This window comes from Macrobrachium nipponense, chromosome 31 (genome assembly GCF_015104395.2).
Source record: "Macrobrachium nipponense isolate FS-2020 chromosome 31, ASM1510439v2, whole genome shotgun sequence".
Classification (NCBI taxonomy): Eukaryota; Metazoa; Arthropoda; class Malacostraca; order Decapoda; family Palaemonidae; genus Macrobrachium; species Macrobrachium nipponense.
This window is the reverse complement of record NC_061093.1, coordinates 16,207,341-16,217,340: the sequence shown is the minus strand read 5'-3', so window position 1 is coordinate 16,217,340 and position 10,000 is coordinate 16,207,341. Positions and strand designations below refer to the sequence as shown.

The 10,000-nt window shown below is 37.7% G+C and overlaps 1 protein-coding gene across 1 annotated transcript in view; it reads right to left on the bottom strand.

Annotated features, from left to right (window-relative positions):
• LOC135206648 (guanine nucleotide-binding protein G(i) subunit alpha) overlaps positions 1–3,274 on the bottom strand; it is a 152,039-nt gene extending 148,765 nt beyond the window's left edge. Inside the window, exon 1 of the mRNA XM_064238001.1 lies at positions 2,934–3,274. The gene's annotated coding sequence lies outside the window, so the exon portion shown is untranslated. The remainder of the gene's footprint in view (positions 1–2,933) is intronic.
• Positions 3,275–10,000: the final 6,726 nt, after the last annotated feature.

The following is a 10,000-nucleotide window of genomic DNA, read 5'->3' as shown; positions in this document are numbered from 1 at the left end:
GTTGGAAGCACTCAGACTCCCGAGAAAGTTCACATAGGCAGGATGCATGTTCCAACTCTCCTGAGGGATACGTCTTTCAGGAGAGGTGAAACATACATCCTGTCTATGTGAACTCTCTCGAGAGACTGAGAGTTCCCAGCCCTGTGATTGGCTTATCAACAGCCAATCAGGAGCGTCGTAAGGGACTAGCCTAGACGTCAAATGCACGGTTGATGTGAATCTACTATAGTACTAAAACACCGAAACGGGTCCTTAAAGATCATAACAAGAACTTTTTTTTCCATAATAGCAAGGGTCGGGTTACAGGACTGAGTTTTTATTTTTTTTATTTATTTATTATTATTTTTTTTGCTATGAACTCTTTCGTTGCATCTCTCTCGTTTCACCCTGGACTAATGAATGTCTACTCCAGATCATGGAAGTAAAAGCATTTTATAATGAAAATATGCTTCCTTATAGACCAAATCAAACTTTCGGAATAGTTAGGTACTTTAACGAAAGACTTCCTAAGCTATACAGAAATATGAGTCGAACCTCAATTTCTTTTCCTCTAAAGAAACTTTTTTGTATCATGATTCGATGCAATTAGCTAATACTCAAATGTTGGACAAAATCACGGATGTGCTTACAGCGCCTGCGCGGTGGTGTGCTTGCGCCGACTGCTTTGCAAAGAATCCCGTTGAAAGAGAGATATGAAAAACGAAACTCAAGCACGGCCAAAATGAATGCGGTTCTTATAAGTGAACAAGAGGAACGGTTATCATGCTACATAACAACGACGTTCACCAACCACAATTGGCAAAACGGAAGAGTTAATAACAGTTTCATAATTAACAGGAAAACGCAATTACATGCTAAAATAATCTCATTAACGCGCACATAACACAGATACTATGACTCCATCCTGTTACAGCACATGGTTTTCGGAGAAAAAAACATGAGGCTTAACAATAAACTTTTGCTTGATTTTACGTTACGACTCGTCAATGGCCTTGGCAGGTACTAACAACTGTACACACGATAACTAGTTCCATCTGACAAAAGCCTTACATTGAACTAAAATTAAGACTTATTTGGACCTGAAAACAAGAACGTTGGTTTAGATAACTATTCATGCTGAAGTTATTTGGTATTTTATTGCGGAGTGGCAGCTATTGCCATTCTAATTGGCATATGCCTAGAGTCAAAGGCCAATAGACGTTAAAATTCTCGTTAAACCAAGACTTCATTCATTGACGACGTAAATCTCAAAGTTCACTATACTTTCGTAAAATTCCACAGACTGATTCTCAGTACGTCACAATGCTAACTCACTTTCAATTGGGATTTCTTTCTCGAAACACTTGAAATCCGTCGACTGGGCCTAATGCTACCAGAAAGATGAGCAGTATAGGAAATATCCCCTTCCCCAACCCCTATTTGAATATTGATCCTGCAAGTTCGAAATCATATACTATATAACTATGTCTGTTAAATGGTTCTCCTATTTGGATAGGATAAGCGTTCACTGGGTTACGTTATACCACTCTTTCAACACCGTGTCGGCTTTTCTTGTACTTCTGAAGCACCGCGATATTGCTGTTCATTATCTGCAGCATTTCGTTGCCTTTAATGTAAAGCTGTAGAACTGTTTTGAATTTATAAAGCATGTTGTTGTTTATTTGTTGAAGGGACTGCTCCATGAGCAAGACACCGCGCTGGCATAAGGCGTACTTAATCTAAACCAACAACTTGTTTTTTATCAGAACTCAGAGCTGGCAAATCTCAAACTCTACACTCCACAGTGTGACGAAATTGGCTTGGCAAATTACGTCAAATAGAGCACTCCTTGTGCATTCAAGCACAACGATGCTGTTCATCCAACGGATGTGGAGGAAAAGGCGAGCTCTCTACCCCAACGGATGCTTCTGAAGTGCAAGTAATAGGATATCAAAGACCTGCCTTAGTTCTCTTGAAAGTGGAACATTATTATCATTGTATATTATTATATTGTTGTTGTTGTTGGGAAATAGACCTTCTATATTTGTTGAAAATAATGGCTGATTCAGCTGCATTAATTTTATACAGGACTTCCTCAAGTCTCTTTGTTGATTTTTCAGTAGTGCTTAGACTGGCAAGCAATGTGCCAATGGAGGACATGTCAAAAACGGTGGATTCTAGAGGCAATTATTATTCTGCATGAGAAATACATCAATCTTCTCTCTCTCTCTCCAGTGTAAACTATCAGCAGATAAGTAGGATTGTCCTCGCGTGAAAAAGAGCAAAACAATTATTTAACAATTAAACATAATATAGGCTTATCAGAAAAAAATTATACTAGTATACATACATAAACGGCAATTCACAACTGAAACAAAAGCAACTGTGCTTTTTTAATCTTAAGACATGATCTTCGCTATTTATCTGTTATAGTTTATTCTTTATGTAGATAATTCTTTTTTACTGTACCGGAATGGAATTCCATATGGACTAGGCCTACATGAATGCTTTTCAACTTTCAAAATATATCTTCTACAACTTATGACAAAAAATCAATGTAATTATTAGTATAACTATCTTCGCCCTCAACGACGTACGACACAAGGGGCCTCTGGAAATTACAAATAACTGGGAACTCCCAAAAGGACCAAAAGAGACCCGGCAGTAGACCTTCGAAAACAAAAACTCAGATGACATCCTAAATAGGCCTACGGCAATTATCGTCACAGCCTAATAGTTAAGATCCAAAGATTACCTACACTAAATCATAATGAGCATTAGGCAAAAGAAATAATAATCAACAAACAAACCAACAAGCACATTTGACAGATGTGGTAATTTAAAGAAGAAAGTTAAAGTCGCTCAAAGATAGGCCTATTGCTTCGCTGGTTGCCGGAGCACGTTAGGCCAAGTAGACAGCATGCACAAGAAAAGATTATGTGAATCAAACTTACTTTTTTATGTTTCAAGCTACAGTTTCGTTGCCCAGACGTTCGGTTTGGTAAAAATTTTGAAAATCTCTCCAAAATTATAACAGACGCCTATAAAGTTCGTATCAAATACGACGGACGCAAGCAACAAGTTTCCCCTCGGTCTACAAAACCCGGTATAGGCGCTGAAGAAAAAATCGTTTTATCACTTCACACCAAAATTCGTAATTACTCCCTTTACACAATCACAATTCCGGAGAGGTCAGGATGTACGTGTTACGTCCATTATCTAAAAAGGTCGCGGCTTGAGACGGATTCGCTGAGAGCGACTGTTGGGTAGGACCTCTTCGGTCGACGTCCCAGCTCAAACTAAACATCAGCGCCAGAGAGAGAGAAGATTCACTCAACGTATTATCAACACCGGGAGTTTGAACTTTACGGCCACACCCCCATACGAAACCGCTCGCCATCACCTGAAATTTTTTAATTAATTTTGGGTTAAAATGCATTCCCAGTTAGGACTTAGGTTTATTAAACGAGATGTTTGTCTACGAATCGTAATGGAGCTTTGACCTACGAAACCACTCGCCATTAATCAAAACTTTTATTAATTTTAGGCTGATATACCTACATTCAGAATGTCTGTTTTACAACCAGTTGATAATGAAGTCAGCGCAATCATATTTATTCCGTGTATTAAACTTTTTATCGGTACACTTTAGGCCTATCGTAAATCGTATGGTGCTATGATCTCCCAAGGTAAATTCGGTACTACCTGTAGCATTTTCAATGAAAACTTCTAAGCAAATTCAATTACCGTGACAGAAATGATTAGCAGGCCACAATTATTTATTCTGAAGGACACATTCATGTAAACCACTAAACATACACATTCATTCACCTCAAGACGTAAACTCACATGTGTGCCAATTTCGCACATGTGTTACTAGGAACAATCGTATTTGGTATTATTATTATTATTATTATTATTATTTTTTATTTTTAATTATTATTATTATTTTAATTATTATTATTATTATTATTCATTAACAGTTTATCTATTATATATATCTATATATATTATTATATCTATTATTATGATTATTAACGAGTTGAAACATTGCAAAGATAAATATATATATAGATATATATATATATATATATATATAAGTATATATATATTATGATATTATATTTATTATTATTATTACGAGGGTTAAACATTGCAAAGATAATATAATATAAATATATATATATATATATATATATATATATATATATATATATATATATATATATATCTGTTATTAGCATGACTTAAACGTGTGCATTACGAAAGCGCGGATGCAGAATTGAAGCCAAAGCTCGACAAAACATCCCATCAAAAGAGCGGCATGTGTTTCGTCTTCACCAGATGAAACTGGGAAAATATTCTTTCAACATAGTCTGGAGAGTGTGGTAATACAAGGAGGCCACACATGAAGTCAGACAATAAACTAAACTTAGACTGACCATTTCCATCTAATATATTCCTTAAATTATGCCAAATTTCAGGTACTTCCTGAGAAAGCATGGGACGCCTAAATAGGGGTCCTCCATTCTTCTTGTAAGTCATTGAGCTGATGCTCTAACACTAAAGAAGGAAAGTTCAGGGCAAGCTTAATGATGGACTTCAGCTATCTTTCAGTACTTGTTGCTTCCTTCGGCTCCTTGTTGTGAAACATAGCAATGACACTGTCTTCTAAACGAAACCTCTTGCATACCTGACAAGAAACTTGTGAAAAGAGCACTGAGCAGTCTGACCGAAAACTGCTTTAATTTTTCCCTAGATTGTCGGCTTCAGGACTCTCTGTACATGATTTTCTAGAATTTTAGCCGCTCTTTTGATGTAAAAGAATAAAACTCGCTTTCGTGGAAAACGGTATGCGCTTATGGCATGGGGATCCGCGCTTCGTAAAACACCTGAGTAAACCCACACGTGAGGAAAAACAAAGTGAAGAAAGGGTAAAGCTGAGACCAGTTGAAAGAATAATTTTTAACCAAAAATGAACACGTGCTAACATGAATCCTCAAATGAACAGAAATTCCATCTGACATTTTGGCACAGCCAAGGGCCTGAAAACTCAAGTTTCTTGGACGCCTTCCTCGTAGGTCTATTGAATGAGCGCTTGAGACGATCCTATAGTAGATTCACATCACTCGTGCATCTGATGTCTAGGCCTGTCCCCTACGACGCTCCTGCTTGGCTGTTGATAAGCCAATCACAGGGCTGGAAATCTCTCTCTAGATTTCACATAGGCAGGATGTATGCTCCACCTCTCCTGTGGTATGCATCTTTCAAAAGCATCCCTCAGGAGAGGTGGAACATACATCCTGCCTATGTGAACTTTCGAGAGAGACTGAGAGTTTCCAGACCTGTGATTGGCTTATCAACAGCCAATCAGGAGCGCCGTAAGAGACTGGCCTAGACATCAGATGCACGGGTGATGTGAATCTACTCTAGTACAATAATCAATTCACAGCACCCGTGCATCTGGTGCCCAGCCCCGTCCCTTAAGACGTTCCTGACTGGCTGTTGATCAACCACCCACAAAGCTGGAAAGTTGTAAACTCGTCAGTGTCTCTCAAAACGTCATATTGTGAGCATCTACATTCCGACATCTCGTGACCGACGTTTTTCAAGTTATAACTTTCATTACACCTCTTTTTTACCCGAAGAAAAGTAGTGATTCTCAATTTCATCACTAAACATCATCAAGCCAATGACTTAAGGAGATAATGATATATGAATTATGTGCTTCAGTATATTTAATGCTAAAATATGTACAGTGAAATAAACATGAAATTTTTAAAATAAAATAAATTCTTTGATTCCTTACATGACATCGCAGTGCATTTATCATTTATCGTCTCGTGTTTCATCCGGTATTGCAGCTTAAATGCCATGGATGACAATGCTACCAAAAAAAAATTATAAGTAGGGCTATTGATATCAAAATAACAAGCAAAAGATTAAGAATTATTAGTCTCTTTCTCTTTCTCTCCCTCATCTCGTGTAGTCACGTCCTGGTCACGTGACCAGTCGATGACGTCACCATCGTGATCACGATATCTCAAGAGAAGTAGTCTCATGGGGGAAAAAGAAAAATAAGACGTCATTATCGTCACAATCCTTGTCACTATTACCCTCTCTCATATCCTATGGCGGAAATCTTCGTGAGGTAGGCTAATGCTTACTTGAATTATGTGGCACTGCGTATTTATGAAGACTGCAACACAGCGTAACAATAGATTTGAATGATACTGGATACCATTTTGACAGTGGGATTTTGTAACAATGTAAATGACACTACAGGTTTATGAAGAAAAGAAGTCTTTCATAATCCAAATAAATTTTTGTCTCACTAATTTTTTTTAAATATATGAAGTGATAGTTCTCCTGAGCAAGTTATGTTGGCTCCTAAACGAAAGATAATTTTATGGGAAAAGAATGAGACATGTATAATTACCCTAGAGTTTACATATTAAATGGTTGTCTTTATCGATTTCGGCTTTTTGCGGGCTGCTGAAAAGCAAGAGCCCGTGCTAGCATAAGGCTGGCTTAATCTTACTGTTGACTTCGGCTACTTCAAGAAAGAAATAAAAAAAGATTAAACGCATTTTAAATATGAACACACACAAACCCCACCAAATCGGTGACTTCCGAGTTCACGTCGTTAACTCACAAGATCTCTGTAAATACCGTCATTGGCAATGCACCTGAGAAAGTGATATGCACTCACGAAGTTACCTAAATCTGTCAAATAAAGAACCCCGGCCTATGGCAGAATAGAACCATATCCAAGTTAGAAGGAAGAGGTAGGTCGGTGATGCGGTGAAAAATCATACAAAGCTCTCAGTTGAGAACTTTCTATTATGAGAGAAGATTCCATACAAAAACAGACAAGTCCCACATAAATCTAAAGCAAGATCTCCAAGAAGAAGAATGCCAGGCATTTCCCGCGCGCGCCTTTCTCCGCAGAGCCAGATTTAGCTAGGCCCATAAATCATCGTTCCAATGCAAGCTCATTTTCCAGAACCTGAATGCTGGTTAATGGAAGGGGTTTTAACGTCCAGATCCTTCAAATTTTATTGCTAAGTAATATTTTTATAGATAGAAACGAAATATATTTCAAAAGGCCTGAAATCACTAAAATGAGAAAGATACGTATGTTGTTATTTCTGGAACTGTGTTTGAGTCAACCACTAACAAAGGTTTTAGACATAGATACAGCTAGCGACTGTGAGTATATCGACCCCTTTCACCAGTGTAGCATTGCGGAAGGCGTGTCCGTTAATTACTTCCCATTAACACTACTGAAAACAGTCACTAAGGTCTCGCACCGACTGGGACATAATGAAATGTGGTTTTATACCTATAGAATGTCTGATATTTAAAGCAAACCTCATCTTACAAAGAAACTGAGACCGACTTAGACTGTCAGGAAAAACCACCAAAATCCTGTCAAATTATTCATCTTGGTTTGATGATTCATACATTTGACTAAAAAACCAAATTCAAAATACTGAGACAAAAAGTACGGGAAGAATTCAGCCTAACCTCTGGCTGACAAGACGAAAGTCCCTCACTTTTCGTACTAGCGCATTTACATATTATGCTTCTCTAGCCAGCTAACGATGGCAAACTAGTTAGCACACGTCTTACACAAAGCGCAGTTACTTTATAGCGTGCTTTACTGCATAGCTTTGCAGAGCTCGTCAGCATCCATAACGTCGAGATTTTATGTTGTCACTCTGACTTGTGAAAGCGCTGCTGACGCCACTGTTCGTAGAGAGAGGCTGCAATTGCTACTGTGCAATGAATTATTGCCTCAGATTATTTAACTTACTATTTCAATGATTTGTGTTTTTATATATACTCTCTTTACGTGTATGTTGATTAATCTTGATTTATTATTATTATCATCATACAGAATAAACATGTGAGTAACAAAGAGTGACAGGAAGAATATCATTATCAAAACTGGACTTGGAAAGATCACTTAAGAATTGTACACTACAACAAAGTCTTAAAACACTAAAGGAGGAATGGAATTCCAAAGTTTTAATCTTCAAGAAATTTGCCTTACATAGAGCTGTTTCAGTCATGAACAAGTAAAAAATGCAATCGAGTTTTCTGAGGTATGATTCTCGGCCTATGAAACTTTAACCACAGCTTGGTGGTGGCCTATCCTATATCGCTGCCAGAAGCACGATTACGGCTAATTTTAACCTTATTAGATAAAAAAATATAACTAAGGCTAGAGGGCTGCAGTTTGGTATGTTTGATGATTGGAGGATGGATGTTCAGCATACCGATTTGCAGTCACCTAGCCTCGGCAGTTTTCAAGATCTGAGGACGGACAGAAAAATTACGGGACAGAAAAAAGTGCGGACGGACAGGCAAAGCCGGCACAATGGTTGTCGTTCACATCTTTATAAGAAGAAGACGGGAGAGTCTCCTATATCAGTTATTATGATAAAAATGATTTATTACAACAGTTTTGGCGTGAACTAGTACGATAATTTTTTTTATCATTTGGAATTTAGTAGTTCGAGGTCAGCTTAATCTATGATACCATAAAACAACAACAACCGTTGTGTGAGAGTGTGAGTGTGTTCTCTGTATGAATTTTAGTACGATTTCGAATTCGGAACTTTTCTCATTTCTAAAAAGGAGCGCCTTCATAAATTTTCCCGATCTTTTGGTTGCCCTCAATTTCCGCCTTAAAGCTGCCTAATCCTTCGGGGGACAATACAGCGTCTGTAATGGCAGGCCTTGAACGTGATCTTGTACCTTGAAGCAAGCAAAGAATCCTTGATACCATCTCCTGCCTTCAGTGGGAGCTGGGACTAGACTCATAATTTTATATCTCTGTATTCTAGTGATTATCTCTTCATCTGAGGCTCGTGGTCCATTAATTATTTCCCCCTGTCTTATCATAGTCTTGATATTCGTAATTAGTGCTTTTGTACGCTTATACTTGTTCTATACGCCTTCATTGTAAGTTCCATTTAAATATCCGAGCACGAGATACGAGGTATCAACTCCCACTTCCGTCCCTTCATGGCGTCTCACATTATCCGCGAGATAATTCTTTTTTTTTTCTTCTTCTTCTTCTTCTTCTTTACGTTCCCCAGTATCAATTACAGCTAAAAATAGGTGGGGCACCCATCTTCTGAGCGTGTAATTTCCCTTTGAAGTTCAGGTCATATCACTTATCACTCCATATTACTTATACGAGTGATGTTTTAATTGGGGACGGTCGGTGCCAGACATTTATAGTTGTAATTTTTGATGTCACGAAGACACGATAGTACCAGGGAATGCGATGCGTATTTCTTTGCCCTATAAGCATTTTATTCAGTAGAGAGTTACGTTGTTGCCAAACGGTATTACTCTTTGCATTCTGCGGTGAATCCTAAAATAATTCATATGCTTTAAAACTCTCCTGTTTAATTCAGTCTGATTTTGCGCGCCAAATGGCTCTTCTTCTTCTTCTTCTTCTTCTTCTTCTTCTTCTTCTTCTTCTTCTCTCTTTCTTCTTTCTTTTCTTTTTTCTTCTTTTTCTTTCTCTCTTCTTCCTACTTTTTTTCTTCTTGCTCTCTTTCTTCTCTTCTGGGCTTCCTGTTCTGCTGCTGGTTTTTGTCTTTCTTCTTGTCTTTTTGTGCTTCGGGGCTTCTCTTCTTTTTTCTTCTGTACTGTCTTTTGCTCTTTTTTGTTATCTCTCCTCTGCTTCCTCTCTTTTTTTCTTCTTTCTCTTTTCTTCTTCTCTCTCTTCTTTTTTATCTTCTTTTTTCTTTCTCTCTTTCTTTTCTTTCTTTTCTTCTTCTCTCTTTCTTCTCTCTCTCTTTCTATACTCTCTCTCTTCTTTGTCTCTTCTTCTTCTTCTTTTTCTTTCTTCTCTTCTCTTCTTCTCTTTTTCTTCTCTTCTTTTCTACCCTTCTTCTTTCTTCTTCTTCTTCTCGTTTTATGTTGGCATGGACATCGAAATCCACATAGAAGAAAGAAATATGGAATGTTTACGTAAAAGAAAGAAATGTTGAATGTT